The following is a 10,931-nucleotide window of genomic DNA, read 5'->3' as shown; positions in this document are numbered from 1 at the left end:
CCTTTCCTCCTCTCTTCCATCCTCCTTTCCTTCTTTTCCTTCCTTCCTTCCATCCTTCCTTTCCTTCCCTGCCTTCCTCCCTTTCCTTCCTCCCTTCCTTCCTTCTCCTTCCTTCTTCCTCCCTTCCCTTCTTCCTCCCTTCCATCCTTCTTTGCTTCTTCCTTCCTTCCTTTCTCCCTTCCTTTCCTTCCTCCCTTCCTTCCTTCCCTCCTTCCCTTCCTTCCTTGACTCCAGGACATCAGGAAGGTTAATAAAATGTCTGTTTCTCAGATTCAAAAGTTGATATTTTTAAATCCTCAGTCAATCAACTCATTGCCTCATTGATCGCAGCTCTTATATAATATCTCTCTTTTTGTGATGAGATCTGTTTCTAACTTATAGCTGCTCCACTTTTATAAGTTTTATTCTACTTTTGGCCTCTTTCAGCCTCCATAGAAAATATTAGTGCTGCCAACAGAGAGAGCAGAAAACTCTTGTTCCTGCTCTATTCCTGGCTCGTCCCACACTGTTGGCAACACTAGATGCTTCACTTGTCTCTCCTCATGGGGGGACATTCAGTTTTTGTACAAGTCGTGAGTGAAATGTTAGAAAGGGAGAAAAAAATAAAAAAGAAAAGAAAAAAAAAAGGAAAAAAGTGAGCTGTTTTTATTCTGTATATACTGAGCTGTTATTTCCATTCAGTCATTTCTAGCTCATCTCTGTCTGTTTGAAACAAGTCCATGATCCTCATCTTCTCTTTTCCTCTCTTGTCAGATTATTATGGCCCCAAATTCCATCCACTGGTTCAGGAAAGGTCTCCGTCTCCATGACAACCCAGCGTTACGGGAGGCTATCCGGGGGCGGGCGGGCACGGTGCGGTGCGTTTACTTCCTCGACCCGTGGTTCGCCGGTTCCTCCAACGTCGGTGGTCAACAGATGGAGGTAAGTTACGCTTTTTTTTTTTTTTTTTTTGGGAGGGGGGGGGGGGGGGGGGGGGGTCGTCAGTTTGCTCGTGTTGTGATGATGTCATGCTATGGTGATGTCATTCTATGGTGATGTCATCTCGAATTTGTGGTCAATAAGATATGAAAGCTGTACAAGATTAGGCTCATTCTTTTGAGGTTTTCTTCTAAACTTTTTTTTTTTTGGGGTGTCGTCAGTTTTGCTGGTGTTGCTATGGTGATGTCATCTCGAATTTGTGGTCAGTAATATACTCTAAAACCATGGGTGTCAAACTCATTTTCATTCAAGGGCCACATAACTGCCCAATTTAATCTGACGTGGGCCGGATCATTACAAATGATGGAGGAAGGAAGGAAGGAAGGAGGGAAGGAAGGAAGGAAGGAAGGACGGAAAGAAGAAAGGGAGGAAAGACAGATAGAAGGAAGGAAAAGAAGGAGAAGAAGAAAGAGGAGACAGGAATGAAAGACGGAAGGAAGGAAGAAAGGAAAGATGGAAGGAAGAAAGGGAGGAAGGACAGATAGAAGAAGAATAAAGGAAGGAAAAGAAGGAGGAGAATGAAGAGTAGACAGTAATGAAAGACGGAAGGAAGGAAGGAAGGAAAATGAGACAGGAAGGAAGGAAAGATGAAAGGGAGGAAAAGAAGAAGGAGGAGAAGAGAAGAGTAGACAGGAATGAAAGACGGAAGGAAGGAAGGAAGGAAAATAAGACAGGAAGGAAGGAAGGAAGGAAGGAAGGGAAGATGTCAGGAAGGGAGGAATAAGGAAAGCGGGCCGGATCAGACCCCTCGACGGGCCGGATCTGGCCCACGGGCCGCATGTTTAACATCCCTGATCTGAACTTTCTTTTCAATGACGTGAAAAAAAATTCCTTTTAAAAGAGGAAAAGGAAAAAAAGCGTCTGTGGTAAAAGTGATCTCGTAGATTAGAGATATTCAGACATTGATGAGAGTCAGACGGAAACAGAGCAGTCATATTTAAACCATCACCAGACCCCAAAAAGTTGGAAACTTCTTCTCTAAATAAACGATTTCAAGCTGATTTTAATCAGAAAGGAACAACTCGTGCGTCATTAAGGATTTTAGTTTTAAGTGTCATGGCAACGTGTCTGTCCAGCGTCTCGTCATGATGTCATCATGATTGAAATATGTATTGAGATGATGTCACTCCGCCTTTATAAATGAGAACCATTCATACTGACATCACTCATATTCACACTCTTATATTTCTATGATTATATAATAATGTGGATTTATAAAAAGAGTTGAATTATACTTAATGTGTATGAAGGATGGAAGGAAGGAAGTAAGGAATTATAGAAGGAAGGAAGGAAGGAAGGGAGGGAGGAGGAAAGGAGGAAGGAAGGATGGAAGGAAGGATGAAAGGAAGGAAATAAGGAATTATGGAAGGAAAGGAGGAAGGATGAAAGGAAGGAATTATGGAAGGAAAGGAGGAAGGAAGGATGAAAGGAAGGATGAAAGGAATTATGGAAGGAAAGGAGGAAGGAAGGAAGAATGGAAGGGAGGAAGAAAGAAGGAAAGGAGGAAGGAAGGATGAAAGGAAGGAAGTAATGAATTATGGAAGGAAAGGAGGAAGGAAGGATGGAAGGATGAAAGGAAGGATGGAAGGAAAGGAGGAAGGAAGGAAGGAAGGAAGGAAGTATGGAAAGGAGGATGGAAGGAAAGGAGGAAGGATGAAAGGAAGAAATTATGGAAGGAAAGGAGGAAGGAAGGATGAAAGGAAGGAAGTAATGAATTATGGAAGGAAAGGAGGAAGGGAGGGAGGAAGAAAGAAGGAAAGGATGGAAGGAAGGATGAAAGGAAGGAAATAAGGAATTATGGAAGGAAAGGAGGAAGGAAGGAAGGATGGAAGGAAGGATGAAAGGAAGGAAATAAGGAATTATGGAAGGAAAGGAGGAAGGAAGGAAGGATGGAAGGGAGGGAGGAAGAAAGGAAAGGAGGAAGGAAGGAAGGATGGAAGGAAGGATGGAAGGAAAGGAGGAAGGGAGGATGGAAGGGAGGAAGTAAGGAATTATGGAAGGAAAGGAGGAAGGGAGGATGGATGGAAGGGAGGGAGGAAGAAAGAAGGAAAGGAGGAAGGGAGGGAGGAGGGAATGAAGTAAGGCATTATGGGAGGAAAGGAGGAAAGGAGGAAGGGAGGATGGATGGAAGGATGAAAGGAAGGAAGTAAGGAAGGAGGAAGGCAGGAAGGAAGAACGGAAGGAAGTAAGGAAGGAGGAAGGCAGGAAGAAAAGAATGAGGGACGGAGGGAGGAAGGAAAGAAGGAAGGGAGGAAAGAAGAGAGGGAGGAAAGAAAGAGAGAGGAAGGAAAGGAGGAAGGAAGGAAAGAACGAGGGAGGAAAGAAGGAACAGTCAAAACAGACAGGGTCAATTTGGCTGCAGTGATTCAGCTCACAGCATGATGTCACTGTTTCTCTGCTTCTCTGCTTCTCAAGCTTTTAGTGGTCGGCTTTTTACTCTTTTTCTTGTGTATGTACATGAGAAGTCTTCTTTTAACCCTCCTGTTGTCCTCGAGTCAAGGAAGGAAGGAAGGATGGATGGAAGGAAGGAATTAAGGAATTAAGGAAGGAAGGAAGGAAGGCAGTAAGGAATGATGGAAGGGAGGAAGAAAGGATGGAAGTGAGTAGAAAGGATGGAAGGAAGGAATTATGGAAGGAAGGAAGGAAGGAAGGTATGAGGGAGGGAGGAAAGAAGGAGAGAAGGGAGGAAGAAGGGAAGGAAGATGAAGGGAAGGAAGGAAGAAAGAAGGAAGGAAGGAAGGAAGGATGAAAGGGAGGAAGAGAAGGAAAGAGGGAAGGAAGTAAAGAAGGATGGAAGGAAGGAATTATGGAAGGAAGGAAGGACGGAGGAAAGAAGGAAGGAAGGAAGGAAGGAAGGAAGGTACGAGGGAGGAAGGAAAGGAAGGAGAAAAGGAAGGAAAGAAGAAACAGTCAAAACAGACGGGGGTCAGTTCGACCCGGGAGGACGATATAACAGGAAGTGTTAACCCCCCGTAGAGTTCCCTAACGGACCCCCGTCTTTATTTAAGTGGATTTAAAAGACAGAAATAAAGAAGTGTGTTGACCTGGATCGACTCGGCTGGTCTAACACACACACACACACACACACACACACACACACACACACACACGCACACACACACACACACACACACACACACACACACACACACACACACACACACACACACACACACAGCCACAGGGAGCCTTTTGTTTTAGTCTCCGCTCACATAATCCCCTTTTTATAGAGGTCAGTCTGCAGGTAGCCTTCTCTAAGGCGGGGGGGGGGGGGGGGTCTCAGAAGTAGGTTATTAGAATAGGTGTGAGTGTGTGAGTGTGTGTGAGTGTGTGTGTGTGAGTGTGTGTGCGTGTGTGTGTGTGTGTGTGTGTGTGTGTGTGTGTGTTTCTATCTGTGCATGTGTCTATGTGTGTGTCTGTGTCTCTGTCTGTGTCTCTCTCTGTGTCACTGTGTGTGTGTCTCTGTGTGTGTGTCACTATATGTGTGTGTGTGTGTGTGTGTGTGTGTGTGTGTGTGTGTGTGTGTGTGTGTGTGTGTGTGTGGTAACAGCTCTGCAGGGTAGCAGAGTCGATATCATTGCTCTCTGGTCCATTTTGGCTCTGAGGTCTATTTGTAGTCGCTGCTCTGCAGGAAGAGTCGATACTGAAGCAGGTGACCCGGTGTGTGTGTGTGTGTGTGTGTGTGTGTGTGTGTGTCTGTGTGTGTCTATGTGTGTGTGTGTGTGTGTGTGAAGCAGTGACCCGGTCGTATCCAGCTGATTGGGAGGATACTAAAAATGTAAACAGATAAGCAGCAGCTGTGGAGGTCCAGACAGGAAGTGCACATCAGTGACGCACGTGCCGACAGATTCCTAAACATCATTTATAGGTCACCAATTTATTCGTTAACCCTCCTGTCGTCCCTCCCGGGTCAAACTGACCCCATCTCTCTTTTGACTGTTCCTTCTTTCCTTCCTTCCTTCCTTCCTTCCTTCCTTCCTTCTTTCCTTCCTTCCTTCCTCTTTCTTTAATTTTTCCTTCTTTCTCCTTCTTTCTTCCTCTCCTTCCCTCTGTCTTTGCTCCCTCCTCCTTCCATACTTCTTTCCTCACTTCCTTCCTTCTTCTCTCCCTACTTCCTTCCTCTTTTCCTCCCTCCCTCCTTCCCTCCCTCCTTACTCCTTTCAATCCTTCGTCCCTTCCTCACCAATTTATTCGTTAACCCTTGTGTCGTCCTACCGGGTCAAACTGACCCCATCTCCCTTTTGACTGTTCCTTCTTTCCTTCCTTACTTCCTTCCTTCCTCCTTTCCTCCTTTCCTCCTTTCCTCCTTTACTTCCTCCTCTCCTTACTTCCTTCCTTCTCTCCTTCCTCCTTTCCTTCCTCCCTTCCTTCTCTCCTTACTTCCTTCCTTCTTCCTGTCCTTCCTTGACCCGAAGACAACACGAGGGTTAATAAACTTCCAGGTGGCTCCAGGAGTCTCTCAGGGCGATTTGAAGTGAATGTGAAGCTACTGCTGAGTCTAGAGCTGTGAGACATTTAAACATTTATCTTGGAGGAATTTGGAGAACCCATCTGTTGGTATAAACTGTGAGTCTAATAACTTCTGAGGTGACAAGAAAAGAAAAGGGGGAAAAAAATTGAATTTAAATTGAAGTGTGGAGGAAATGGCAGAATGTGGCCCATTTATCTGCAGAAGCTAAAAGTGGACAGTCACAGTCACAGTCAGAGGTCGCACGATGAACCAGCTCGGTAAAATGGTACAAATCAAAACAGAATTGAGGTCACTGATCCCTGCACACACACACACGCACACACACACACATACACACACACACACACACACACACACACAGACACACACACACACACACACACACACACACACACGTTTAATGGTGTGTTACCTCTTGTTTTTGTCCCATATGTACATGTAGAGACACACGGAGCGTTAGCCTGTAGCGCTAACAAGCAACACATGCTCAGATAGTAAGACACTAAAACCCGTCCAGCTGCTCGATGCCTGCAGGTCTGGTTATGACAGATTATCAATTAGCAGAGTTATTTTTACCCTAAAGTGGGATTTAAAATGCTCTGTAGGTCTGTTGTTGTACTCGGGGGGGGGGGGGGGGGGGTTACTTTGCTCACGTGCTATCTCACAAAGACAACGTTAAGCATGTGTTAAGCAGATAGTTGACAAATTATTGGATAAATTTAAAGATCTTGACTTTATGATGGAGTAAGTGGAAGAGTCAAAGGATCACTAAATATATCACTTTTCATGCTGAGGGGTTCATGAATGTTTTTACCAAATTTTATGGTAATTGTTGAGATCATCAGTGTAGAGCCCAATTAACCCTCCTGTTGTCCTCGAGTCAAGGAAGGAAGTTAGGAAGGGAGGAAAAAGGAAGGAAGGAAGGAAGGAGAAAGGAGAAAGGAAGGAAGGAAGGAAGGAAGGAAGGAAAGGAGGGATGGAGGGAGGGACAGAGGAAGGAAGGAGGGAGGAAGGAATGAGGGAGAGAGGAGGGAGGGAGGAATAGAGGAAGGAAGGGAGGAAGGTAGGGGGAGGAAAGAAAGCGAGAGGGAGGGAGGGAAGGAGGGAGGGAGGGAGGAAGGAAGGAAGGAAGGAAGCAAATCGCCCCCAAAACAAACAACTGATGAATGAATGACGAAATTTATAAGATATAATCTAACAGTATCCATGAATCCAAACTCCACATTTCCCCCATTTTTGTCTTCAACCAACAGCTGGGTCTCTCTCCAGTAAATGTCACCAGTTTAAAGCATCATCATCATCATCATCATCACTGCAGTGACTCTCAGAGCCTGAATGTTGCATCATTAGAGTTGAGTTGAGGTGACGGAGCAGATGTGTTTTAATGCCAGGAGCAGATTAGATCCTCACTGAATGAAACTAGAGAGACAGGAGGGAGGAAAGAAGGAATGAGGGAGAGAGGAGGGAGGAAGGAAGGAAGGAAGGAAGGAAGGAAGGAAGGAAGAAAGAAGGAAGGAAAGAAGGAAGGAAGGAGAGCCTGAACGTTGCATCATTAGAGTTGAGTTGAGGTGACGGAGCAGATGTGTTTTAATGCCAGGAGCAGATTAGATCCTCACTGAATGAAACTAGAGAGACAGGAGGGAGGAAAGAAGGAATGAGGGAGAGAGGAGGGAGGGAGGAAGGAAGGAAGGAAGAAAAGAAGGAAGGAAGGAGGAAGGAAGGAGAGCCTGAACGTTGCATCATTAGAGTTGAGTTGAGGGTGACGGAGCAGATGTGTTTTAATGCCAGGAGAAGATTAGATCCTCACTGAATGAAACTAGAGAGACAGGAAAGAAGGAATGAGGAGAGAGGAGGGAGGGAGGGAGGAAGGAAGGAAGGAAAGAAGGAAGGAAGGAGAGCCTGAACGTTGTATCATTAGAGTTGAGTTGAGGTGACGGAGCAGATGTGTTTTAATGCCAGGAGCAGATTAGATCCTCACTGAATGAAACTAGAGAGACAGGAGGGAGGAAAGAAGGAATGAGGGAGAGAGGAGGGAGGGAGGAAGGAAGGAAGGAAGGAAGAAGGAAGGAAGGAAAGAAGGAAGGGAGGAGAGCCTGAACGTTGTATCATTAGAGTTGAGTTGAGGTGACGGAGCAGATGTGTTTTAATGCCAGGAGCAGATTAGATCCTCACTGAATGAAACTAGAGAGACAGGAGGGAGGAAAGAAGGAATGAGGGAGGGAGGAAGGAAGGAAGGAAGGAAGGAAGGAAAGAAGGAAGGAAGGAAGGAAGAAAGAAGGAAGGGAGGAAGGGAGGAAGGAAGGAAAGAAGGAAGGAAGGAGGAAGGAAGAGAGCCTGAACGTTGTATCATTAGAGTTGAGTTGAGGTGACGGAGCAGATGTGTTTTAATGCCAGGAGCAGATTAGATCCTCACTGAATGAAACTAGAGAGACAGGAGGGAGGAAAGAAGGAATGAGGGAGAGAGGAGGGAGGGAGGAAGGAAGGAAGGAAGGAAGGAAGGAAAGAAGGAAGGAAGGAGGAAGGAAGGAGAGCCTGAGGTGACGGAGCAGATGTGTTTTAATGCCAGGAGCAGATTAGATCCTCACTGAATGAAACTAGAGAGACTGTTGCAGGTGAGTCATGAATCACATGTTTGTTTATAGACTTGTTTCATCTTCAGTCCATCGTACAGATCCAACCGGTCACGTTCCTGCTCACTCATCACCGCCACGCTTTTCTTGACCCATTTCCTCCTCCCAATGTTTTGAAGCATGCAAAGGTCAGGGTCATCATGTTGGATAACCATATGTTGAAACTGGAGCAAGCACTCACTAAATGTAGGTCCTTGACTCACAGGAGCAAAATAAAACCAGTCTGTCCTCTTTATTGATTTCTTTTCACTCCGTTAACACAAAGTCCTGAACTGGTTCTTCTTCTTGCCATAAGTATGTCTCTTCAGCTAAGGGTTAGGGTTAGGAAGGAAGGAAAAGAAGAATGAAGGGAGGAAGGACAGGAGGGAGGAAGGAAGAAGGAAGAAAGGGAGGAAGGAACAAAGAAAGGAAAAGAAGGGAGGAAAGAACGAAGAAAGGAAAAGAAGAGGGAGGAAGGAAGGACAGATGGAAGGAAGGAAGGAGGGAAGGCCAGATGGAAGGAAGGACAGAAGGAAGAAAGGGAGGAAAGAACGAAGAAAGGAAAAGAAGGGAGGAAGGAAGGACAGATGGAAGGAAGGAAGGAAGGAAGGAAGGAAGGAAGGAGGGAAGGCCAGATGGAAGGAAGGACAGAAGGAAGAAAGGGAGGAAGGAACAAAGGAAGGAAAAGAAGGGAGGGACGAAGGACAGAAGGAAGGAACGAAGAAAGAAATAAAGGAAGGAAGGAAGGGCAGATAAAAGGAAGGGAGGAAGGACAGATGGAAGGAAGGAACGAAGAAAGGAAAAAAGGAAGGTAGGAAGGAAGGAAGGACAGACAAAAGGAAGGAGGGAAGGAGGAAAAGACAGATAGTGAAGGACAGACAGACGGATGGAAGAAAGGGTAGAAAGGATATTAACAATCGGGGAGTCACGTTATTCTCTGACCTCTGACCTCTGACCTCTGACCTCTGACCCCCGAGCGTTAAGGAAATCTTTAAGTGAGCAGACTGAACAGATTGATGAAACGTTTCCACCGTCGTCAGGGTTACGGGTCAGGGTCAGGGGTCAGGGGTCAGGGTTAGGGTTAGTTGAACCTTCTTCAGAGTGTGAGGTGAATAGATTGAAGTGTGAGGAGAAGTGAGAGAGAGAGATGTAGGTTAGTGTGACTCCAGCGGTTATGTGACTGTGACCTAGTTGTGATGCTCCGGTGGATTCATTCACACACTGGAGACGACACAGCAGGCAGACATGACTAAAAAAAAAAAAAAACTTCAATTTCATTTATCTGCTAAAAAAATATGTGACACTTTACCTCTGTGATAGTTCTCTGCTGGAGGAGGAAACAGCCTCCAAACAAGAAAGGAAATGTTTTACTTTAGTTTATTAACCTTCCTGTCGTCCTCCTGGGTCAAATTGACCCGTCTGTTTTGACTGTTCCTTCCTTCCTTCCTTACTTCTTTCCTTCCTTCCTTCTTTCCTTCCTTCCTCCCTCCCTCCTACCTTCTTTCCTTCCTTACTTCTTTCCTCTGCCTTCCTTCCTTCCTTCTTTCCTCTGGCATTCTTTCCTTCCTTCCTTCCTCCCTCCCTCCCTCCTACCTTCTTTCCTCCCTCCCTCCCTCCTACCTTCCTTCTTTACTTACTTCTTTCCTCCATCCTTCCTTCCTCCCTTCCTTATTTCCTTTCCTTTCCTCCCTTCCTTCCGTCCTCCATCCTCCTTTCTTTCTTCTGTTGTTCCTTCCTTTCTCTTTCCTTCCTTCCTTCCTTCCTCCCTCCCTGCCTTCTTTCCTTTACTCCCTTCCTCCCTTCCTTCCTTGACTCGAACACAACAGGATATTAATAAATATCCTTTCCTAAATATTAAAGTTACATTGAAGGAAGGGAGGAAGGAGGAAAGAAGAAGGAAGGAAAAGAAGAAAGAAGGAAAGGATGGGAGGAAGGAAGAAGGAAGGAAAGGAGGGAAGGGAGAGAGGAAGGAAGAAAGAAGTATTAATAAAATTACCTTGAACCTTGAAGGAAAGGAGGAAGGAAGGGAGGGAGGAAGGACAGACGGAGGAAAGAAGAAAGGAAGGAAGGAAGTTAGGAGGGAGTGAGAAAGGAAGGAAGGAAAGAAGGATGGAAGAAAGGGGAAGCAGGAAGGACAGTTAAATACCTGTTGCCCAATCACCATGGCAACATAACCAACACTTTTTTAATATGATGTGATGTGACTTAAAATAGAAGAACAAGAGACTAAACTCAATAAACCCTGAAGCTAAATCTCCTTGTTGGCAGTGAAGCTTCCTCTTTTTCTTTTTCTTTTTCTTTTTTTCTTCTTCTACAGTTTCATAGGTCACACACTCGTCTCTTACGTTGTCCGCTCAGTAATCCAATGTCCACATTTTTTCCAGCCGCTCTGGAATTTTTAGTCCGGGCACACTTTGTTCTCTCTCTCCTCGGATACTTGTCCTCGGCACGTTCCAAAAAAAAAAAAAAAATGACTTGGATGTTTTGCCATTTTTAGGCGTGGCGTTCCTCAAGGGTGCCGCTCCGCCTCCGCCTCTCAGTGAGGAAATGTTCTCTGAGAGGTTTTATGTGTTTTTTTTTATTTAAACAGACAATGACTCACCGAATCAGGTGAAAGGTGAAAATAGGGTGGCCAACTAAAACTATTCCTGCATCCTCAGCCAATAAAAAGGGCTCAAGTCCTGGAAGGGAGGAAGGAAGGAAGGAAGGGAGGGAGGGAGGGAGGGAGGGAGGGGGGGAGAAAGGAAAAGAGGAAGGAAGGATGGAAAGGAGGGAGGGAGGAAGGAAGGGAGGGAGGGGGTGAGAAAGGAAGGAGGAAGGGAGGGAGGGAGGGAGGGAGGGAGGGAGGGAGGGAGGGAAAAAGGGAGGAAGAA

At 45.6% G+C, this 10,931-nt stretch overlaps 1 pseudogene; it reads left to right on the top strand.

The window, feature by feature from the left end:
* The first annotated feature begins 759 nt into the window (after positions 1-759).
* Positions 760-10,931, top strand: part of LOC128356785 (cryptochrome-1-like) — a 41,850-nt pseudogene continuing 31,678 nt past the window's right edge.

This window comes from Scomber japonicus, chromosome 4, assembly GCF_027409825.1.
Source record: "Scomber japonicus isolate fScoJap1 chromosome 4, fScoJap1.pri, whole genome shotgun sequence".
NCBI classification, from domain to species: domain Eukaryota; kingdom Metazoa; phylum Chordata; class Actinopteri; order Scombriformes; family Scombridae; genus Scomber; species Scomber japonicus.
The sequence above is the reverse complement of the archived record's forward strand: the minus strand, read 5'-3'. Positions and strand labels throughout refer to the sequence as shown.